Genomic DNA, 25,123 nt, shown 5'->3' on the forward strand with positions numbered 1-25,123 from the left:
TTCCTTTCTGTGTTTTATTGGGGATTCCCTCCTGGAGAGGAGTCCTCTTTTCTTCTATTAAGCTGCCTGTGCATATAACTCAAGGAAGGCATACTTGGAGTTGGTATAAAGCTTTTTCCCTTTCTCAGAGTTAGAGCCCTGATTGAAGCTGTTAGTTCAGCCTCTTGGGCGGAAGTCCCAGCTGGCAAGGGGTGTGCCTCTATGACTTCCTCATGACTCACCACTGCATACCCTGCCTTTCTTTCTCCATTTAGTACAAAACTACTTCCATCGGTAAACCATTCAGCCTCAGGATTGAGGAATGGCTAGTCTGTCAGGTCTAGCCTGCTGGCATAGGTCTGTATAATCACCTGCTCACAAGTTTGCTCAGTCATTAGTTCAGAAGGCAGCAAAGATGCAGGATTTAAGACATTATAAATCTTTATGGTTACTTCTGGGGATTCCAAAAGAATGGCTTGGTATTCAGTCAGCCTTTTCCCAGACATCCACAAGTGACTTTTTAATTCTAGGTTGGCTCTAACCTGGTGGGGAGATGGAACTTCTAGTTGCTGACTCAGGGTTATTGTCATTGCCTCCTCCACTAACAGGGCAGTAGCAGCTATCGCTCTTAGACACCCTGGCAACCTAAGGCTGTCTCATCTGCTTTCTTTGAGAGGTAGACTACTGGATATGTTGCTGTTCCTAATTTTTGGGTTAAGACTCACACAGCAGTTCCCTTTCTCTCCAACATGTATAGTTCAGAGGGTTTTGTTAAATTAGGAATCCTTAAAGCTGGGACCTCTGTGAGGGCCTTTTTTAGTGTTTTATAGGTATGGTTTTTTTCTCTAATCCATTTTAAAGGCTCATTATCTAATCCTTTTGTGGCCTCATATAGAGGCTTTGCTATGACTCCAAAGTTGGGTATCCAGATCCAGCAGAACCCTGCCACTCCCCAAAATGAACAGAGTTGGTGTTTAGTCAATAGTACCTCTAGGGTACAGATGGCCTCTGTTCTTTCAGTGGACAGTCTCCAGGCCCCAGGGGCAAGGATGTAACCTAGATAGTGGACATCCTGTAAGGAGATTTGGGCCTTGCTCTTTGACACTTTATATCCCCTAGCAGCTAGGAAATTAAGAACTAAGACAGTGTTGGCATTGGAAATGTCCTGGGTTAGACTGTGAACCAGGAGGCCATCTACATATGGAAGAAGTCCCCCTTCTTTAATCTGAAAGTATCTTAAATCCTTTCCCACCTGGCAAACAGGTGAGGGTTATCTTGAAATCCCTGGGACAGTACTGTCCATGGATACTGCTGTCTTTCCCGCACAAAGGTGAGGTTTCTCACTCAAAAGCAAAGAGATATTGGGAGTGCTGGTGCAGAGTGACGGTAACAAAAGCATCCTTTAAATGCAAGACTGTGAGCCATTTACTGTCTTCAGGTGTTTGGGATAGGATGTGGGTCAACTACTAGAGGGTAAATGGGAACCACAGCCTCATTTACCAATCATAGATCTTGTGCCATCCTATATTTTCAAGTTGGTTCTACGACAGGTAAGATGGGAATGTTACAGGGAGATTGGCATGGTTTTAACAGTCCATATTCTAGAAATTTTTAAATAATTGGTTGTAGTCTCTATTTAGCCTCTTGGGTAAGAGGATATTGTCTACAATTGGGATAATGGTTGGGGTCTTTGAGCTGTGTATTTACAGGGATAGCTGTTTTTGCCCTTCCAGGTATCCCATCATACCAAGTGGAAGAGCTTATTTGTTGGCCCACTTTTAAAGAAATTTTATGGACCCTCTTGGGTCCTTTCTGAAGCATTAGGAGTCCTGGCCAATGGCCCATTACCAGAAGCACACCTAACTTTTTCCTTATGTCTGGCCCAAGAGTGGGGTGGGGCAACTAGGGACTGTAAGAAATCTATGTATGACAAGTTGAGTTTCAATACAGCAAAGGAAGGAGGAGTGAAGTTTAAAATATTTTTTTTCCTACTACAATCGCTATCTGAGAGGAAGGCCTTCCTGCAAAAGCAGGGAAAACAGAATAATGTGCCTCTGTGTCAATAAGAAATAGAATTTGCTCACCCAAGACTTCCAAGGCCCCCTGAGGTTTCTCATAACTGATGATAAGCTTATATGGGGGCAGTTGAGATCACCCTGGGCCTCCTCAGTCACGTGTAGCTTCAGCTGATATACCCAGAGTCTTGACTGGCCAGGCTCCTCTCTGGGAGTGAGGACAGGCATCATCTGGTGCCAATGGTAACCTCCTGTTTTGAAGCATTTATGACAGGGTTCCAAGGATGGTTCTGGAAGTAGCATCAAATTCAACAGTGAAGGTCAGTCCCTCAAGATTCTCCACAACTTCAGGTGCCTATCACAAGCCCAAGGTATGGTCTTTACTTCTGAACAATTGGCTATAAATTGGAGTTCCCATGACCTCCACTCAGGTTTGGCTGATTTGCAAGAACAGCTCACAGAACTCACAGCAATGCCTCACTTGTGTTTATGCATTTGTTCTAAAGGATATGACAAAGGATGTAGAAGAGGAGTCTGATGAAGGATGCACCAGGTGAAGCAGATGGGGAGGAGCATGGAGTTTCCATTCGCTCTCTTGGCACCTCTCACTCTGGGTACCACCATGTATTTGTTACCAGAAAGCCATTGCCCTAGCCTCAAAGGCAATTCACAAATATCACAAACAGAGCCCTTGAGGGAAGTGAAATAAGATTTATAATTCATCAGACAAAAAGGAGGACAGGGACAGTGAACATTTTAAAGCTCTGTCATCCTACCTCTGAGAGAAAATGTTTACTTTTTTTAGCTCAGGAGTTTAGTTTCAGCCTGTGGTGAGATGCATGTCCCAGAACAGGTGCTGGCCTTGGTTCTCCAGGTGACCTGATGCCACATCTCTGAAGCTGTATGTCTTGGATGACAGGTTTACTCTCTGGTGATCAGAGAGAGAGATAAGGGGTAGAAGACCGCAAGGTTTCATTGAAGAGTGAGTGTGTTAACCTTGAGCTCTTCACCATGTAGACAAATGGGGCAAAAATGTGATTCTGAATATCAAGCAGAATAAACTGGCCAGCATGCAAGCTGGCTACACCAAAACTTTTCCCTTTTGAAGACCCAGTTATATAATCTGCTACCAACAAGCTCCCCGAACCCAATTCTTTTACAGTTTTGCAGGATTGAATATGTAGGCATAACAGTAAACCACTGATCACTGGTGATGAACTTGAACTTCAGCCACTCTTCCCCACTCCCAGGTTGAGCAGTTTCAACTGTCTCATTTTGCCTTGATGTTTCTGGTAACCAAGTGAGCAGTCCCGTTCTGAAGCTTCTCCTGCACCTCTAGCTACATTAGCAAATGAAACACACTATTACTCCAGAGATTCCAAGAGTTTAGGAGCTGCATGCCTGAAAACAGTAAAAGAAGACCAAATATAAATTTCACACTATCACAAAGGCAAAATACATGAGAGGTTTTAGACACTTCCTCGTTTAGGGTTAATCTGGTTATGGCCTCCAGCCTGGCTTCCTCTGGAAGTTGTGAGCTCCATTGTGTTGGGTGCCTGGTTACACAGATTAGTGGTTTAGAACAGAAAACAAACTTTTTCTGTTGAATATTGGTTAATTTTCTCAAAGGGAAAGTAATTAATGTGTGAGTTAACAGAAAATACTTGCAAAATAGCAAAACATGTCATTGCTTATAACATTTTCCATTTCTTGTTACTGTGCTTTGTAGAATCTACTTTCAAAAAAAAAGTGAGGGAAAGAAAATGAAGGAAAATATCTGTTAGCAACCATTATACATCAGAAAAAAATCTCCTCATGTTCTCTTTCTCAGGCATATCTACTTTTCATGGGTTTTCTGCTAATTATGCTGTATCCAGTCAGTAGGTTCCATGATAAAATTAAAGAAGCGTGAGTAAGTATACTGTTTTGGAAAGGTATGTTCTGAATCTATGTGATTTATATCATAGGATCAAGTCTGTGAAATACCATGTAAGTATTTGGCCACCACACATCATTGCTTTAGAATGTTTTTCAAATTTTAATCTGCAGGTCACTGGAGGCAGTAAGATCCATTGAGAGTGTCTGTGAAGTCAGAAACCTTTTCTGATAATGTGAAGGCATTATTTGCCTTTTCACTGTGGCAGCCTTTGAATTGATGGTGCAAAGATAATAGTGTGGAAAACTTCAGGTGCCTTAGCACAAACCAAGTCTGCATCACCAAACTTTCCTGGCAGTCATTCTGTGGTGTAGTCTTCACCACAAAGTCCTCACAGCCTGGGGGAAAATACCAGGCTCATTCAAGACTGTACTTCATATAAAATATAATTGTACTGAATCTTAACCCTACTTACCTTTTTTTATCATCCTGTTTTATAAATGTAGAGTATTCATACATCACTTCAATAGCATACTAAAATATACCAGTTGTCTCAAGGAAAAGCATTTATGCAAGTGTTTGAGTTGTGAGCTGGACTAATGTCTTCAAATGATAAAAGGCATTTAAGAAAAACCCCCAATTAACATCATAGTCCCCAGTGAAAGACAGAAAATAAAGATTTCTATCCAGACAAGGGATTTTACAAGGATGACTGCTTTCACCCCCCTGAAGTCTCCTTTCTGTAACCAGATCCACCTCCTAAAGTTTCCACCACCTCTCGAAATAGCGCCACCAGCTGGGAACTAAGCCTTCAACAATGGGCTGTAGGGGACATTTCATATTCAGACCATAACATTCTGTCCCTGGCCCTCAAAGGCTCATGTCCATCTGAAATGCATTTAATCCATCTCCCAGGGTCCACTGAGCCTGATGTCTTCTCTGAGACTCAGGCAAAGTCTTAGCTGTAAGCACCTATAAAATCAAAATCGAGTTACATGCTCCCCATATTCAATGACATGGAGTAAACATTGCCATTTCAAAGAGGAGGAAGGGCGTATAGAAAGGAAGGGTGGGACCAAAGCAAGACTGAAACCCACCACAATAAACACTAAACCTGAATCTGCATGTCTGGCATCCAGGTCATTTGGTGCTGTGATGTAGGTCCCAGAAGTCATAGACAGCCTTTCCCTAATGACCTTCCTATTGGAAACCTTCGTGGCCTCTTTCCTGGACTGGACTGGCTGTGCTCATTGCCTGCATCTTCACTTGGTGGACATTTTTCATGAGCCTTGCATCCCTACCTTCTTGTGGTCTCCATTGCATCTTTGGCTTCACTCTCACAGCTTCATGCCTCACCTTGCCAGGAGCTACTTGCAAGAGATCTAACCCGGCTACACAGTGCCTGTGCTCCCATGCTTTCCTTTTAAATCTGGGTGGAAGCCTCCATGCCTTCATGACCCCACAACTCTTGCATTCCGAACTGCTGCAAAACCAATAGCACATGAATGATGCCAAAATCAGCTGCCAATTAGAGCAGTTTCTGGACCCCTTGGACCACAAATGCAGCAGCCTCTGAGTGCCTGTGTGGCTGGGAATGGTGAAATCAGTACTGAGTGAACAATTTCTTAAGTGGCCTTATGTGAGCAAGTTGCTCTGACAGTGCTTGCTTCTCCAGGAAAACTCAAGGGAAAGTCTTCCAAACCTGTTTTACACCCTTGGGCCTGCAATGGCTGGGGTCTTGGCAATTCCTGAAATGCCTTCAAGGCATCTTTGTTATCATCCAGGTGCAAAGTACTTGATGTATTTTTTAATGACACTAATCTCTTTAAGAACTACCCTTTTCGTGGCCTCAACTTTAAATGTGCAGCTTTTCTGGCAAAACTGCATTTTTCAGTTATTTCTTTGCTTTTTGCTCCTAATTCTCACTGCAACCCTGGCTTAAAGTAGCTCGTAATGATACTTACACAGCAGCCCAAATGCTGGACTGCCTTTAAATTTCCTAACCAAATTCATTAGTCCATCACCTTTAAACTCAGTCTCCCACAGAGTCTCAGGGCATGGGCAAAAAGTAGACATGTTCTTTGTCAGCATGTATGACAAATGGTCTCTATTGAATTCCCAGTGGAGTCTTTGTTCTCATCTGAAACATCACAAGCACAGCCTTTACTGTCTACATTTCCCTCAGCACTCTGATCTTCTGATCTCCCAGCAGAATTGCCCTTTGGTCTCTGCTGACAGCATTCTAGGGCCTCTCTAGCCCATATTTCTGACTTTTCCAAATTCTTCCCCCAGACCATTTCCAAAGGCTTCTGAAGCACTTGGTCAGATAGTCACAGCAACAAGTACACTTCTCCGGCACCAATTTTCTGTGTTGGTTAGGCTTTTTCTTTTGTGGGTGCCCCAAATGCCACTTTAAAAGAAGAGTTATTTATTGTGGCTCACACTTCCAGAAGTGCTCCCGTCCTGACAGCCAGGATAAGACAGCTGCAATGGCACCCATAAGTACCTGCTTCCTCCATCCATGTTCCACCCCTGAAGTTTCTGCCACATCCCCAAATAGTACTACCTGGTGGGGACCAAGCCTCCAACACATGAGTCTGTGGGGGTATTTTATATTCAAACCATAACACTGTGCTTTTGTATTAAAAGACCTAATATTGTTAAATGGTCATAATCCCCAATGCAATAAAAAACTCCATGCAATCTGTATCAAACTTCCCGTGGCTTTTCCATGAGAATGGAGTGAAAACATCAATCTTTAGCTCACGTGGAATTGTTATCGCCCTGAAAATACAAGTTAATGTTGAATGGAAGGATAACGTTCCACACTTGTGAAGGTTCTACCTGCAAGCAGCCTCCGTGCAAATGAACTGCTCAGTCTAATGTGGTTTAATTTTGTGTAAAGTTGACTTTGTTTCAACAAATAGAAAAATCAAGAGGCACGAGGTAATACTGGCAGAAATGAGAAGTCAGGCATCACATCAAGACAGTCCCTATAGATGCTGAAATGGCAATATGGTAATATCTATGTTATTAACATATATGCTAATAAATTTGAAAATGCCATTCATGGGTGTGGGTTTTGGGAGATGTTCATCAAAGGGTTAAATATCTCAGTTAATTAGGATGAATAAATATGAGACTGACTGCATAACATGGTGACTACAGTTAATAATGATGCATTTATACGTGAATGCACTGGTATGGGGGAGAGTAAACCAGGAGTTTGGGTAAAGGAGAGTGAATATGGTTGATGCATTTTCTACACAGGTATGAGCATGGAATATTGAAACCTGTGAAGTCATTTTAAGAGGGGGGAGGGGGAAAGGGAGAATAATGAAGGGGATGAACCAAGCCAGAGTACACTGTATGCATATATGGAAATGTCACAACGAAACCCTTGTATCACTATTATATACTAATAAAAATGTTACAAAAAACACACAGAAAAGAAAATTGCTAAGAGAGTAGACTGTAAGTATTCTCACCGTAGCAAGTGTGTGAAGTAATGCATATGTTTATTACTTTGACTTAGCCAATCCACAATATACACATATTTCAAAATACCATGCTGTACACCAAAAATACGTACATTTTGTATTTTTCAATTAAAAAAGGGAAATAATGATAAGCATAAAATATTGTCAGATAAAAACTTGCAAACTAATCAATGGAAAATAGTAATAAATAATTCCATATGTCTTTAAAAATCTGGACCCTAATGAAAAGTCCTCAATCAGTATTGAATGTACAACACTTTCAACCTCATTTTTTATAATCCTGTACTTTTTCGATGTTCAATACACCCAAGTATTTAAATAAACCACCTTAGCCCTTCTACTTTACAATATTAAAATATAAGCAATGTAATTTTATTTGAATTTTGAAGTTTGATATAAAATTTAACTCTTGAACATTATATTACACTGACAGAAAAAAAGAGATGATAAATAATATAATGATTTCCATAGAAAAACAATTATACATTTAATGATGTAGTTAGGAAAATGTGTCTTTTCAAAATAAATAGTACTGGTCCATTGCAAATCCATAGAAACATAAAAACAAAATAAATCTTTTTTTTTTTTTTTTGGTCGTACTGGGTCCTTGCTGTTTATGAGTCAGGTGCTCTACTGCTCGATCCACTTTCCCAGCCCTATAACTAAACCTACTACCCACGAGATTAGTCAGAACGGAACCATACACTCACAAGGAAAAAGCAAAACAATAAAGCTTCTAGAAGTCCATGTAGGAGGATATTTTCATGAAATTTGGGCAGGAAAAGATCTTTAAAAGATCGAAAAGCACTAAACATGAATGAAAACAAAATGAATTAAACTGCATTAACATTTTATACCTATATGTTCCTTCTTGAGAAGATGCCATCAGGAGTGTAAAATGCTAGCCCCAGACTAGCTGCTCACGTACCTGAACAAAGTCTGATATCTAGATTATATACCTAATGGCAGCAACCATCAAAATAGTAGAGAAAATAGGCAGGAAAGTAGACAAGAGCTTCAGAAAAGAGACAAAGCAAAGAACTAGGAAAGAATGTAGGAAGGAAGAAAGAAAAGAACTGAAAATAAGTAAGACAAAGAAGTCAGTAGATTGATTATGACTACAGTAACTGAGAACATCGTATGTTGACGTGAACAAACGGTGGGAGTGAATGATCTAGAAAGACTTAACCACAGCCCTCGCAAGAGTAATTGCATATTCCCACAATATGCTCCCACTGTTACTGTTTGCATAGACTAAAACTAGAAAGAACTCAAATACCCTCAAAAGTGAACAGGTAGATTGTGACGTCCTCATCCCTTCTGCATGTGCTTGGTGATGACAGTGAATGGAGCACTCCCATGTTAGTAAAATGTAGAATCACTTCATCAACCTCCATATTGAGCCTCCCAAAAAAGGACATAAAAAAGCTATGTACTTCTAAAACGTGAGCAAAACCGTGTTATGAAATTAATCCATGAGTTTAGAGATCATCCATTACTTTGGAAACCAGTAATGAGGAATGCACATCACCTGTGTGGCTGATTATGGTTCAGTTATTTACGTAAGTGGTAATAATGCGAATAAAATTCATTAAGGAATATGCATGATTTTAGATTTACTGCTTGGATGTTTTCCTCAACAGCAAACACCACCAAACTTCTCCTGTCAGATTCTTAGAAGCAAGGTTCTCTGACAAGGGTTTTGCAGCAGTGCCTCTGGACAGGACCTTTCAGCCTTTGTTCCTTGGGACTGCCCTGTCTAAATTCAGACTTCTGTCATTGTCCATGCTGGGATGACTCCCTTCCTGCTTCTTGTCACTGTTTTCTACAAGCCATCTTCTTACTAATGTGCTTGATCTAGTTTCTCTCTTCTTCATTTAAATATCTTGTCCTACAGGATTGCAAACGGCCAGGGGGTCGCTTCTGCAATTGTGGTGTACACCTAACGCACCATTATCTCACCTTTTTCCCTTCCCTGGCACAGCAGTTCGATGGTAAATAGTACCAGCCATAATCACTCAATCAACAGCAGCTCGCACAATGGCTATGTCCTGTGTCATGCGAGGGAATGAACTCAAGGACTGCCAGTGCCTGAGAGCGATTCTGAGAAGTTCGGGATTCAGGTTGCATCTCTGAAGAATTTCTGTCTCTCTGCTTTAGTGACAATTCCAGTAACCTCCACCACATGGAAGTAGCCATCTGATGCCTGAGTTCTGTTGTCCCAACTGGTGTGAGCTCAGCCTCTGGTGATTAATGGCTGGATAATGCTTCTCTTGGGTTTTCAAGTCCAATTATTCTGAGATGGCCTGTGATTGATCTTGGCGATTATTATCTGGGGTTTGGGTTACTATAGGCAGGTAATCCTGTATTAAGACTCTTCAGATCCTGCTAACTAACCTTTAGACTTTGTGGGAGTCAAATGCTTACCCACAATTTAGGCAGCTGTAGCCACGGTAGTAGTTTTGGGGCAAAATCTGTGATTACCATTAATCAGCGATTACTCAAAAGGTGACTGGAAACATGAAAACATCAGAAAATACATTTCTTCTCAACTACGCACTTCTGGTTCGACCTTGCATCTCTTGTCTGTAATTCTTTCCTCAATTCTCTCCATTCAAAATCGATTTGACTTTTTTGTCTGTGTGCTTATTCATAAATCATATTGCTTCTAACTCAAATCAGGATTTAGGATTTCAGAATTATTCAGATGTCAACATTTCCTACCAGGTTGGAGGTAGATTGGTGCTTACCATTGTCTTCCTGGTCATGACTTTATATTGTTGCCTTGGAGGATTTCTGTAGTTGTAGAAAAATGCCTTGGCTTTTATAATTTCTAAGCAATAAAACTACGTCAGCCGAGACACTGGAGGCTGCAGCAGATTCAGTGTCTGGTGAGGGCCGGCTCTCTCTCTGCTTCACAGTGGAGCCTTCTTGCTGTGTCTTTGCCTGCATGGAGAACCCCTCCACCCTTGTTTATAGGGCCACTCATCTCATTCCTGAGTGTGAAGCCCTCATGACGTAATCACCTCCCACTTCTTAATACTGTCACATTAGGTATAGGTTCAACACATTAATGTGGGAAGATACCAACATTCAAACCATAGCAGATGTCTTTCTCAAAAGTGGTGTCTGTTGAGTTGAAGAATTGCTAGAGGAGTTTTTTTGTGTCCAAAAAATAGAGGCTTCAAATCCCATGGGTTATTCACACGGAATTGTAACTGAGAAGGCTACTTAGAATAAAGCCCCTATTTGACCTTCAGAGGACACTCGTTTGCACAGAGCTATTTATCCATTGCCACCTTGCAGGTGAGGGGAAGATAGCTAGTACAGAGGAATGCCGACTATATTCAACCTTTGATCTCAGGACTCCTCAGAGCCAAACTCAAAGTACTCATGGATAGCTCCATATTTGAATGAATAAGATGAGGTCCAAATTTAATTTTCTTGTCCTGGGTCCATATTACGAGTAATTGATAAAACTCAGACGGCAAATCAGATATGCATCATTCTTCTAGACTTCACTGGTCAGGCAAGCTGGCTGCCCTCACCCAGCCTAAGACTGGAAAGGTCAGCCTTAGCTGGGCTGTCACTGCTGTTCTGGTGTGGTCATTTCGCAGCTCATTCTTATTGCTTTTTCCTGCCCTAGGAAGGCATAGCATGGTGTCAGTGAGACTGGACAAGAGTCACAGGAAGTTATAGGTACTGTGCAATAGTCATGGAGGCTCTGTAGAAAGGAATCAGTAAACTAGGGACGACAGGACAAAGTTGGCATGAGAAATATTTTCAAGATTTTTTGTTTTTTATGAGGAGTGTTGTCTGTAGCTGCTCTCAGTCTGCAACAGCAGAGTTGAGTGGTTGTAGCAAACACCGCTCATCCCACCAAGCAGAAAATCCTCACGTCTGGACCTTTGCAGGAAGTGTTTGCCAATGCCTACTCTAGAAGGTCATGGATGTGGTTCTTCCACATGCCCTGGGGCCAATCAGGGATCATTTCTATCTCGTGCTGCTTCCTGCTTACACAGGAATTAGTTAGGGTTCACAAAACAGAGCACTAAGCTGTTTTGATGTAACAAAGATGAAATGGGTAGGAGTTAGCTACTAAATTTCTAAAACCAAGGCAAGGATTACACAGAGAAAGAAGCACAGTCACCATTCATAACATCACCAGCAAGGTAAGAATGTTGAGCAGAGCTCATCTCATGGGGCACTGGGAAGGAAGTCTTGGATGTACTGTTTCTTGTCAGTCCAAGAAGGTAAGCCAGAAATAGAGAAGCTGGATTTGGCTTCTGAAGGCTGAAGAGAAGTTCTTCATGGCAAATAGAATGGAGGGTGTCCTTGGGGGCGGAGCATCCGGAAAGAGGCGGGGCCAAGCCAGATGCAACAAGTGCAGCCACTAGGGGGCCATGGGTTACCAAACATCCATGAGGACTTTAGGGGGACACTGAGGCAAGACATTTTCTGATGCTTTGGGTGAGTCTAGGGGAATATGGATGAGCAGTTTGAAGGCCACATTTAATGTTTCTGTTTACGACAAGCTTCCCCTTCTGGTATCCAGTTCAGTACTGTATGTCTAGAATGTGCTTATAGAAAGTTCTACCCATGAGTAACATTGAAGGAGACAAATAGCTGTCAGTCAGCTCCATTTTTGGAGCCTTCAGTCACCTCTGCCAACTATCTAAATTCCACCACATATCTGGGAGAGGAAGTGCAATGATTAAATTGCTTCTTAACTTCTTATTATTTTACTGTCTGCAAACTGTCATTGCAGAAGTCACATGTGACCAAGCACCACGAAAAACAGCACAATCTATCTCATACCAGTTTTTAAAAGACCTTTGGAATAAACGTTCAGTCTAACTTCTGAGTTCTTTGACTGGGGACCTGACATGACAAATAAATGCAAGAAGTTAATATCAGTGCAATGTACCAATTATAACCTCTTTACAACAGATAAATGATATCCTGAATAGATTTTTTTCTTTTTAGGTGGAAAGCCAATTAGATGTGAGTAGAATAATTATGCCTAAGCTGACCTTCATTCTAGGCATAGACTCGCAGTCAGAATCATTTAAAATACGTCTGGTTTTCAGACCAATGTCACCATTATTGTTTCATCCCAGGATGTCTACATGATGGAACTAAGTCATTGTCATAACTATGACACTGATTGTCACTGCCATGGTCAGGCTCACGACACCTGTGCTTGCACCTGAGCATAGCTCACAACTGCCCACTTAGCACATCGAGAGACATTTTCAGCAGGGTGAACAGCTGCACATGGTTGTCCCCCATCAGAGGCGAGCACAGGTTGAAATATGCACATGGTTACATAGTCTGGAGTTTTGGGTGGAGAACAAGGGTGAGCAAAGAGATCATAGTGGTAGCGCTACACGAGTCATTAAAACAAAATTCAGTGGTATAAAGCATGTATATCTAGTTATATGCATGCATATCTGTATATAAACATGTCTAAATACCTGTGGATGGCACACGGATATTTATTTCTAGTTTTGGTCTCCCTTCATTGTAATTTGAGTAGTACCATGGAATTGGACTGTTGGCTCACACCAGGACACCAGACTCAAGATATTATGCTCAATAAATGTCTGTTGAAGAAATAAATAGATAAACAAATTAATAATTTATGGAGGATTCTTTGTTAACATGATTTTTTGCTATTTCTCCTAAAACCCAGTTTGATTATATAATTAAAGTGCCTAAATTTATTAAGTAAGACAACAAACAACAATCCTGTTTTGACACATATCTTGATTGCCAGGCAAACAGCATATAAGCAATAAGACAAAATGAAACCCTGGACATTTTCACAAATGCATGATGCCAGCAAACCTTGAAATGGATTCTGGGACACACTTTTCTCAGCTTTGTGACATCTGTACAATGACAACACTGACAACCCCCAATCCATGTGAACTCCACAAACACCCTTCAATGCCTCCAGGGAATAAGCATATATTTACATGACCATTTCTTCGTCAAAATAATTATAAATCTACTCAGTTCCCTAGATAGGGCAGTCTGACTTGTGCAAAGGAGAGAGCTGAGGCAAAGGGTTGTGATGTGTTTTTCATAACACCAGATGTCCTTGGATTTTTGTTGGTTCGCTAAATACTTATTTTCCAACATGTAACTTCTATATGTTTTCTGAAGAGCAATTATCCTTTTGATTATTAAGAACTATTCTTTTAAAATTCACAGGGATCTAGACTTTTGGAGTTTGGGCTATCTCATATTTTCTTGGAAAAGTTGCTGGGACAGTGACTTGCATTTTTTTTTCCTTGTTAATGAGCCTTTTTATTGTCTTTTTTTTTTAAACTGAAAGTCCCTTACTGGTCCTGCTTCCATGAAAGGCCAAAGACCAGGGGAAAAAAGAAAGGGAACCAGGCACGGGGAGGGGTCATCTCCACGACATTCCATTTGTACACAGAACTAAACAGACAAGCACAGAGTCACTATTGTGGTTAGAAGTTGGCAGCATGGGATGGGGAAGGAATAGGTGGGGAGTAGGGGTGTCGTTAAAAAAAATACAGCCCCCCCACCCAAAACTGGGTGTCTGGGGAGGACTTGGTCTGCTTCAACCCAAGAGGAATCAGAAGATGAAAAGCAGAGTTTGGGAAGGCCAGAACCGTCAGGGATGGAGGGAGGAGGAAGGTCCAGGGGGTGGGGAGGCTGTTTGGCAGCTGGGATGAAGGAATTGCCCTCCCCCTGCTGGGATACCTCCCAGCCCCTCTGGTCTGGCATGAAGGGGGCAGCCTGCAATCCCCAAGGGCAGGTCTGGGGCTGCCAGATGTTCCAGGCAGGGGGCTCACAAAGGCTTGCGCTCCAGGGAGATGACAGCACTGCCCCCCAGCTTCTCTGCCAAGGTGCAGCGGTCCTTAACCTCCTCATAGCAGTTTGCTTGTAATTCATGCTTGATCCCTGTCAGCTTCTTCTTGATGGCGTCCTTGGAGCTGGCATAGATCATTTTGCTTTTAAGGGGTGCACACTTAGGGGCCCAGAAGATGAACACCAGGTCCTCCTTCTTGCTGTCCTTGGTCTCGTAGGTTGCATCATAGAGTGCATATCGACAGTCCTTGTCTGGAAGCATCTTGACAAAGGTGGCATAGGGGTCGTCCACAGTCTGGCCCACATCGCCTACCAGGATCTCCTTGCCCTCCTCCAGAATGATGTTTTTCTTGTCTTCACTCAGGCAAAACAGCACTGCCTTCTTGCGTTTCTTCACTTCCTCTGGCGTGGAGGACTTGCACACCTTCATGTCATTGAACACCTTGATAACGCCATCAGAGACAGCCACACCAGAGGCCATGTTTCCGGAAACAAAAAGGAGATGGCAAAGAGAGCCAGAGAAGACCAGAGCCGCCACAGCTGCTGCGGGGATCTGACTCAGTGACTTGCATTTTGACATTTAATGTGAGTCCTGATGATCATGCTTTTGGAAAGCCATTAAGGCACACTCCTGAGGATGTAACTTCCAGTTTGAATGTGAGCATCTGGAGATTCAGGAGGATCCAGTGATTGATTTTGGGTACAGTCATAGAGGCTACCATCAGATATGAATCCTATAAGCAAACGTGGAGTCCTCCAATTCTGGAAGCATAATTTAGGGTTCTTGGGGTCCATCTGTGTAGCTACACAGTTTCCACCATTTTCTTCCCATGACTTACTTAACCTCAAGTAGAGGGAAGTTATTGCTTGGAAATTACTTTTACTATTTCAGATGGGTGTGGAAGGGGGAGGAGGGTTTCCTATTTCTGTTAGCCTGTCTGAAAGGCCAACTTTACCCAGGTGACTCAAAGACTGAAAGTATTACGTTTACTGAATGCAAAACCTCAAATACGAACCTGCCTGACATTTAAGAATCAATAAAAAATAGATTACTCAGGCTGTTGTGTGATATGTATTATAGTGAATAGTTTTATAATTTATAGTAACTTGAGCATTCTAAGTATGAAAGTTAGTTGTATATGCTCTAACTAAATAATTTTCTAAATAAATGAATATGTAGCAACTTTTGGGAGCAATTAACAGAAACCAATTCTCCTTTATCAACAGCAAAAACCACAAAGTGAATAATTACTCAGAGAGTATGAAGAGGGCACAGAAGTGAAGAGGATGGCAAACCCGCAGCTCATGAGGAATGGAGAAACCTGCTTGATCAAGGGATCTGGTTGGCAGAAGATAACGGACTGATACATTGGACACCTCCAGTAAGACTCACTAAATATTTGCGCTCTCACTGCACTCATGTCTTGGTCTCCTTGAAAAAGGTGTGCATTGTGTCATTGGCAACATAGATGACTCATTGTCTGGGTTGGTTATTAGAAAACACAACTTTTGGGATGCTATAACTTGAATGTTTCTGTCTCCCCCAAATTGACATATTGAAACCTAATCAGCACTATACTATTAGGAGGTGGAACCTTTGGAAGGTGATTGGATGATTATGTTATTGGAGGTTCCAATAAGGATTAGCACTCTTATAAAAAAGGCTCAAGAGAGGTCCCTCACCCTCTCTATGTGCCCACACAGACAGAAAGCCCAGGTATGAGTCAGGATGTAGACCCTAAGGTGACATGGACTCTGTTGACCTTGGTCTTCAACTTCTCATCCTCCAGAACTATAAGACATTAATTTTCATTGTTTTTTTTTTTAAATTTTAATTTTTAAATTTTTTATTAGCTAGTTGTACAAGGCATACATTGTGACATGTACATAAATACTTATTTTTTTTTTCATTTTTCTTTTATTATTCATATGTGCATACAAGGCTTGGTTCATTTCTCCCCCCTGCCCCTACCCCCTCCCTTACCACCCACTCCACCCCCTCCCACTCCCCCCCTCAATACCCAGCAGAAACTATTTTGCCCTTATCTCTAATTTTGTTGTAGAGAGAGTATAAGCAATAATAGGAAGGAACAAGGGGTTTTGCTGGTTGAGATAAGGATAGCTATACAGGGCATTGACTCACATTGATTTCCTGTGTGTGGGTGTTACCTTCTAGGTTAATTCTTTTTGATCTAACCTTTTCTCTAGTTCCTGGTCCCCTTTTCCTATTGGCCTCAGTTGCTTTAAGGTATCTGCTTTAGTTTCTCTGCATTAAGGGCAACAAATGCTAGCTAGTTTTTTAGGTATCTCACCTATCCTCACCCCTCCCTTGTGTGCTCTCGCTTTTATCATGTGCTCATAGTCCAATCCCCTTGTTGTGTTTGTAAGCTATCTGCTTCATGATGTTTTTTATAATAGCCAAAACAGATACTGAGTCACCCAAATCCTTGCAAAGCAGAAGACATGGTTTTGCACAGAGCAATCACAGACTTTTACCAAAAAGAAGGAATGTATACTGGGAAGACAGGAGAACAGGCCAGTTTTCAAAACAGGATTTGATATAGAAGCAAAATTCTTCTTCACTGTGTTAGCAAACTGTCTCTGTCTCCTTGGTTTGCAGTCTTTCCTTTAGACATGACTCTGCTTCTATGTCTCATTGAAGTGCATACAGTTGCCACTTAGAAAGCCAGTTGTCAGGTGAAGTGAATGCAGGTAGATTACATCTAGCTTATTCCCGGAGAAGGAAACACCAACCACATGTGCGAATTTCAGAACATGTCTAAGCAAAACACCTTTCTTGATAATGATAAGACGGTGTAGGAGTTTTGGTACCATAGTGTCAAGGTATTAGTGCCAAAAGTGCTGTACAACACAAGGGTAAGAGAATTGGATCATGGGCTGATTTCTGTATTTAAAATACATCTTTGTAATAAAAACATGCAGGTGGATGAGGGTTCCAATGGTCTCTGATTGATTTGTGCGGCATGCATAGCGTGTTTTGAACAATTATCAGGGTGACACATAAATAACTCAGCCATTTTCTATTTATATGAAGATGAACAAATAATTCACCTTGCTTGAGCCTGGCAGGGGGAAGGGCTGGAGGGGCTGGAGTGGAAGGGGGTGGGTGGAAGTGAGGGGAGTGTAGAAAGTTCAAGCACACTGGATATTGCTTCTTGTAAGATCGTTGTTTTGTAGGTGAAAAACTGAGGACCAGGAGGGAAGATCTCATGTAAAATACCTGGGTGCTTCCTGGTGGGAAGGCAGCTTATTTGCCTTTCCAAAGGTGACAACTCACTGCATGGAAAAAGGAGATTGGTGGTGTGGGAGAAGAAATTCCAGGAGCAAATGAATTAATAAGCCTGAAGATTTTCTGCATAACAATGCAGAAATTTGGTTGCAAAATTGAGATTTTTTTAATTCTACCTTTACTGACTTGCTATTTATTGACTGGGAAGTTAACTGGCTAGAGACTACAGCTTATGAATTTTGGTGAGGAAAAGAGAACACTTTGTTCAAATTGTAAAAGGAAGAACAAACAAACTACAAAAAAGTCTACCTTAATAGACTTGTATGAGTACAAGCGACTTTATAAATGCAAAATTAAAATCTATTTACTGAGTGGAGTTAGGGAGTCCAGAAGACTTGGTTCCAAGCTATAATATCTTCTTTCCTATTTATCTTCATGTCTACTTTCTAGCTATAAAATATATTACTTTTTGGGTCACAACATTCTTTATAAATATTAATGAAATAAACTTCACAACTGTCTACATCAGTGAATACATTTTTTAAAATTTATTCACTCATGGGAGAGGTGAAAGCTTGCAAAGGCCAGTGTGTTAGGAGGGAGTTGTAACTCAGCTGAGAGTCTGTGATTACCTGTACAGACTTGAAACGCTTCTCCTTATCCACGCCCCAAACTTGAACCATGGAAATGAATGTGCATTTTTCTCTTAGTTCATTTTATCCACTTCTGTTTATTACAGGTTTCTGGCCAAGGGCGGAGGCCTTCTGTGTACTTGGACGCCTCATTTAAATGAGCCCACATAGAGCTAGTCTCTCCTCTGTGAGCTCCATCGTCTGCCTTACCGTCAACTCAGTTCAGCCCTGTTTAATAACGCATTTCCTCTCGTTTTCTGGAAGAGTAAACAGATTGAAAGGAAAGACAGTTTCCATCTGACATGCTAATAACAGTCACCTTGATATTGTGACAGCACATTGAAACAAGTGAGAGAGAGAGATTCTTTTACAGAAAATCAGCAGATTCCTTGCACTGAGCAATTCACAATGGAGAACTTGGTTGACATCAGGCAGAGGTTTAATCTCTGGCTCTAGAATCCCCTTCCTACATATTTTTAAGGAAGCCATGTAAGGTCTTGGCGCTTTAGTTCTTGGACCGTAACACCTTCGTCACATGACTATCATAAGCACCGAACACGGGAGCATGGTGTGCACTCTGCTATGTTAGCACGCAGCTGTCACGGTGAACAGACCAAGAACTGAGGGCGTTCCTGAGAGGGAAGATGGCTTTTTACTAGTCATGAAAGCACCACTAGAAATTTAGCAATGGAGATAACAGCCCAGTACTTTTATTTCCTACTGTCATTTGCATTTCCTTTGATGAGTGTTGTTTACAAAAACTTTTCAAGATTATGTTAATTTTATATTAAAGTTAATTAATTTTGAAATTACTACTCAAAGAATTGAATGGACTGAACTTGTCTCCACAGACAATTAATGAATTGAGTTCTAGGGGATATTTGTAATCAAAATAGTGTGTGTATGTGTCTGTGTGCAATGTCTGCATAAATAGATGGATGATAGGCAGATAGATAGATAGATAGATAGATCCATAGATCATGGTCATGACACCATAGAAAAAAGAATGGGTAGGTAGAACAGGGAAATAGTGAGTGTATTACCTAATTTCACATTACTATAACAAATGCTTGAGATAATTAACTTATGAGGAGAAAAGATCTATCTTGGCTCACAGATTTGGGAATTTCAGTCTGTGGTTGATTGGCCCCATTGTTTTGGGTCAGTGGCAAGTACAACATGGCTAAGGGTGTGTGGCAGATTAAAGCCAGTCACCTAATGGCCTGAAGTGAGAGAGAAAGAGGAAGTGACAAGAGTTCCCCAATCCCCTTTGAGTGTGTCCCCAAGGCTGGAAGACCTCTCATTAGGCCCACCTCTTAAAGTTTCCTCTGCCTCCCCATAGCTGGGGGCCAAGCCATTAACACGTGTGTCTCTGGGGGACATTTCAGATCTAAACACAGCAATGGGTTAAGGCAGAGCTTTTGGTTCTGAAGCTCAGGATAGAGGGAAGAGCAATAGATTTTCAGGGAATTCACTATGAGAGAATTTCAGGAAAATGCTGATGTTAACTTTAATAATTTAGACTTCACTTGTAAGAGTCATATCTTGGCAAAATTGGGTACAAGTTACAAAGTTTCACTTTGGTTTCCTCCAAACAATTTCTTAGGTTACTTTAAGGATAAGTTTCCCCAAACATGAGTCTAACTATGTCACCTTGGTAACCAGTGTGCCTTTGCTGCCGTATAACTTAAGAAATTGTCTAACTTGGAATTCAAAAGCCCCTAAAAATGCGACCAGTCTCTAGACCTGTCCTTTGATCAAACACACCAGAATCATTTTGTCCTCATCCTTCTTTTTTATTTTTTGAGTACGGGTTCTCTCTCTTTTACAAAATTCCCTTAACTGTATTTGTTGCCATTTATAAGTGCCAGAAACCCAACTCAAACAAACTTAAACAAAAACAAACAAAAAGTGTTTGGCTCCCATAAAAGGCCACATAAGACAGCTGGTTTCAGATCTTGTCAAGTCAGTTCTCTCCCAGGACTTAGGCACCAATGGTCAACCTCAGGGCACACACAGGCCATTCCTGTGTTTATCCTAATGTGCGTGGACACACACACACACACACACACATATACACACATACGTAGAGAGACACACAAAGAGGAAAGGAAGACACACAAACACACATACAGAGAGAGAGAGAGAAGGAATTGACTGATGGATGTGATTGTAGTCTGGTGATATTTACAAGGTACACCAGGAGCTTTGGAGACTCAGGCAGAGATGAAAGATGAGATCATAAAGATATCTAAGGAGACTTGGTTTTGTTGGTGGAAGTCAGGCTTTGTTCTATTTAGGCCTCAACTGATAACATAGGACACCCCCACATTAAGGAGGGCAATTTGCTTTACTCAAACCCCACCAATTTAATGTACATGTTATTCAAAAACACCCAAGATAATGTTCAACCAACCAAATATCTAGGCACCACGGCCCTCCCAACTGGACACATAAATTTAACCTTCATGAGGAGGAATCATTTTGCAAGGCAAATACCGATTTCAGTATCAGATGACAAAGGACGTAATTGTTTAAGATGAGTGTTATCCCCTGTAGGTGCACTCTAATGGCACACCACACACACACACACACACACACACAAACACACACACACACAAACACACATGCACCTGCTCTCTTCTGCATTCAGACTCTTTCCTTATATTGTTGTCCTATTGTCTCATACAGTGTACTGCCAGAAGAAGAGTACCATAAAAATAGCTGTTTGAAATAACTATTTGATAAGCTGCAGACAAGTACATGTAATAGAAAGAAAGCTGAAGAAGTGAGGTAACCCAGGTATTAGATTAGCCACTAAGACTTTGCTTTGCAGATGGAAAAGCAAACAGAGGAGATGGTGGTCAATTGGAGGGTCTTCAAGTGTCCCCTCCTATCACATCCCACAGTAGAGACACATGGTTCAGAGACATGGTTTAAAAATATCCTTGTGCCTGTCCTGAAAAGGGACAGTGTCATAATAACGGTTTGCAGGTCATCTAAACCCCCCTGTTCTCTTTTCCAAATGCAGGGGACTGGTTTCAAGACAGCAGTCCCTTTGTGTTCCTGTCATCATAAGTCCAATGGTCCCATGAGGACAACTGGTTCAGAATCAGCCAAGGTGACATTGTGAGGATCCTGTAGGTGCCCTGGATAGGTTTTAAATGGCCTCTGGATGTTGTTTACATTTTAAGAATGATGGTGAGATCTTGAAGTCAGGTTTTACATTGGTGTTTAGGAAATATGATTTTATGAAATAAGACGGGGGAGGAAGAAGAAGAAGAAGGAGAAGAAAGAAGAGGAGAAACGAGAGGAAGAACAGACCGGTGGGAATGACCTTGCCTTGCTATCAGGTTGTCCTTGGAGGGTGTCTTCGCAGAACGCCTCACCCTATTGTGCGTATACCCCCTCTTGGACACTATGATCTGGTAAGCTTGTTAGCTCTGGAGTAAAGTCTCTCCTCATTATTGATCACATTGTGAAAAGAAAATAAGAAGTTTAGGTGCTAGTTTTATCGGTGGGACATAGAAGTTTGACATGCTGATTAAAAGGTTCCTCCTTGTAGGTATTCAAAAGGTACATGATCCAGGATGTCTCCTGGCTGAGGATAACTTCTCATATACTCCCTCCTTAGGCATCAGTGCCTCGGGGGCTACCCTCTAATGGCCTGGGTCTGTGCAGAGTGATCTCTGAAAACGTACCCAGACATATGACATTCAATGAGTCAGTGCTCCTTTCAGAACTTCAGATACTATGTTTTGCATCTCTACAAGGTCCATTTTTCTTCACCATATCAGAAATAAACATAGAGAAAGATGACGCTGTGGGAGGACCCAGTGCAAATGCCATGGACACTGTCTTCATGGGTGAGCTGGGTACCTGGTGGGTCAATGGCCCTGGGTTCCCTTGGAGAGCAGTGAACAGATTCAAGAGTCACGCTGAGCTAAACCCTCCCCTCAACCTGGAACTTCAGAAATGCTACAGAGGGTAGATGCTGACCAGAGGCTTAGGGGGCTGGCTAGAGAATGTGGGCAAGATGAGTGCGGGGATTGCATTATGAAGTCTGGCTGTGAAGGAGAAATCTGTTAATAGAAGTTGTCTGGAGCAGCTCATTTCGTGTTTACCCAAGTTTCCGAGTTGAGCCTTGAAAGGCTTCTTGACCTAGTGACTCTAAAGATGCAGACGTGACCTCCGTCTTAGTGTCACAGCAAATTCCTGTCTCACATGATTTGTAGCTCTCTTGGATATTTGAACTCCTTCTGCAGACATTGACTAAACACCTAGTACATTCCAGACAGAGTGCATTTCAGGGTCCCAGAGATTAAAAAGAGCAGAGTTTCAACATAAAGATAAGGGCTAAACTCCAATGTCTCTGATAAAGTCTACTTAAATGTTGTATGAGTCTCCCTGCCCACACCATATGAAAGTGGAATGATTGATTCTTTCAAGAAATACTTAATGCACACTGTCTTCATTTTCTGTACTGTGGTGCATGGTAATTCCTTATGATATCCCTTTATTTATTTGTAAAATTACCAATTTGGACATACATTTACTTAGGGGAATAGTCAGACATTTAGTGATTCCTGTTTGAGCCAACACTGGACTAGGAGCTGGGGCAGAGAGTAAAGGGCAGGACCTCTGGTCTCAAGATTCTGGAGACAGAGCAGGTGTCAGGTACTTGTAATGCAGTGTTCTGACAGGAGCTCTAACAAGAGTCAACATTCACTGCTCTCTCTTAGGGTGAACCCATGCATGACAGTAGCCTCATGAGTCACAAAGTCCTTTCCCAAGGGAGGTGACAGTATTGAGTGATGAAGCTTGGCTATGGTACAGCAGAGAAGAACTGAAGTCTTCAGCTACAGACTGTGCCTGTAACTCTGGTCTTGCTTCTCATAGTCAGATACCTTGACTCACGTGGGACAGAAAAGGAGACCATTATCTATGCACCAATTTCCAGCACTACAAAGGAAAAATGCACCTAATGTTGCCTGATTAGGGCTTCTGTCTGTAAGAAGAAGAGCAGATTTTTGTAGGAGACAAAGGAGTTAGAGTCTTTCCCATTGTGAGTGCATGTGTCTGTGTAGACGCCTGCGTGTGGCACACTGAGGCTGAAGACAGACTAATCACAAGCTGGTACAGTGTTCAAGACACGAGCAATGTGTTACGGAGCATATCCCTATGCTATCCTGGTTCACAAGTTAGTTTTCAGTAGCTCGTGCTTCCCTTCAGTTTATTCATTTAAGAAGTTTATTCAAGGGGATAGATGCTTGGTCCTGTTTACTGAGAGGGCCACAGTGCTGTTGAATGGAGGGCAGCTCTTCCCTAAGAGCTATGTGCGAATTCAAATGCTCTTAATAGATAATTCATGTAAGTAATGACAAGAAGATCAGGAATTTCTTGGTTGCCTTCAATGTGTTGGACTCTGGGGTAAGTGCTTGCCAATATTAACTCAGTCATGTAATTTGGTCACTAATGAAGTACATTACTATTGCTCTTTGTGAGGTTTTGAACCTCAGACACAGAGGGTTAAGTTCTGTTGAATTTGTCTAGCTGGCTCTCTGGCCAAGCTCTTCCTCCATTGCTTATAATAGCTACATTCCAGACATTTTATTCGATGGTCACAGTAACCCAAGGACATAGGACTGGAGCCAAGTATGACAGAATCTGAAGAGCACATGTGATTAGTATTTTCTACATTCATGTGGTCATGAAGTGATAAGCCCCAGGCTTGACCCCCAGTCTTTCAAATCTAACACCAGTTCTGCTTGTGTAAATTTGTATCCTGAAGATTGTGCTGAAAGACAAAATGCAGACTCCAGCATCGTGGCAATTTTGCTTACACTTCTTGCTTAAACTTCTAAGGAAGGTAATTTCTTGACTCCTGTCCACTGCCAAATTTATCTGATGAAGTTCAAAGATAATTCATTGAATGAGCTGTGTGTGTGCACACAGGAGGACAAGACTTCCGCATTTCTTAGTCATCACACTGTAGAAGGAGCGTCAAAATGGGAGAAGCCACTTTTGTCTGCTCTATGACAACCCTGGTTATGATTTTTTACATAAATAGAAGGCCAGTTAGGCTGCCAACAGATCAAAGGCAGGGCTGCATTAAGGAGTAGTCAGGTTTCTGGGCCTGCCTGGCTTCTGACAGTTCTTAGCCGCTTTGATCAGACACCTATCAGCACAGACAGGCACCATTTTTGCCTTTTGTCTGAGTCAGGAAATGAGAGAGATGATAGCTGCCTTTTGGTCCTAATCCTCAGCACTCTGCTTGACAGGAGATGAAAGGTGCACCAATGACCCCTGGTAATAGCTGGCTGCAGAGTGCATTCGTTATCCCAGCTATCACTACACGTTACATGGTATTCTTGGCTACCTGAGGAAAGAAATATTTAAAGCCAGCAAACTCTACCAGCCATATCTGATGAGCTCCAAAAAGAGCCCTCTGTCAAGATATGCGCAGCACAGCAGTGGAAGGAACAAAATGAGAATTCCGGGTCTCAACTATAGCCTTCCCCAGTAGGACCAGCTGCGAACTTGGTGCACATGGAACCATGAAGTGAGAGAACACAGAGCTTCATGAAACCTCAGCCAAGCTGTGTCTCTGGCTGAGACAAATGCTTCCTCAAGGGCACTTCTTGCTCCTTTTGGGCTGCCATGGATTGGCCAGCATAGGATGGTGCATTGACTAAATGAACTCACTGGACAGGTAGACGTGAAATTGTGTAGCACCAGCAGCACACCTGCTTCCAGAAGTGGTGATCTAGAGGTTGAAGTAGCAGCCAGAACAATGAGAATATTTGCAACTCCTTTCCCATAGGACCATGGGTAGACATGCATGTCTGTGCATCACTCATGGGTGCCATCAGTGCACGTGTGGTGGAAGGGTGGAATTAGATCCGTGTCACAGATTAATAGACTACTTGGTATTTATATACTTTCACTTAATTTTACACCAATTTGGAAGCCTAAATGCTATCCAAAATAAAGTGAGGGATATTGTAAATGGTTTGAAGTCAACT

At 41.9% G+C, this 25,123-nt stretch overlaps 1 pseudogene; it reads right to left on the reverse strand.

Annotated features, from left to right (window-relative positions):
* Positions 1–14,195: 14,195 nt before the first annotated feature.
* On the reverse strand, positions 14,196–14,769 carry LOC109701846 (cofilin-1 pseudogene; annotated as a pseudogene).
* Positions 14,770–25,123: the final 10,354 nt, after the last annotated feature.

This window comes from Castor canadensis, chromosome 12, assembly GCF_047511655.1.
Source record: "Castor canadensis chromosome 12, mCasCan1.hap1v2, whole genome shotgun sequence".
Taxonomy (NCBI): domain Eukaryota; kingdom Metazoa; phylum Chordata; class Mammalia; order Rodentia; family Castoridae; genus Castor; species Castor canadensis.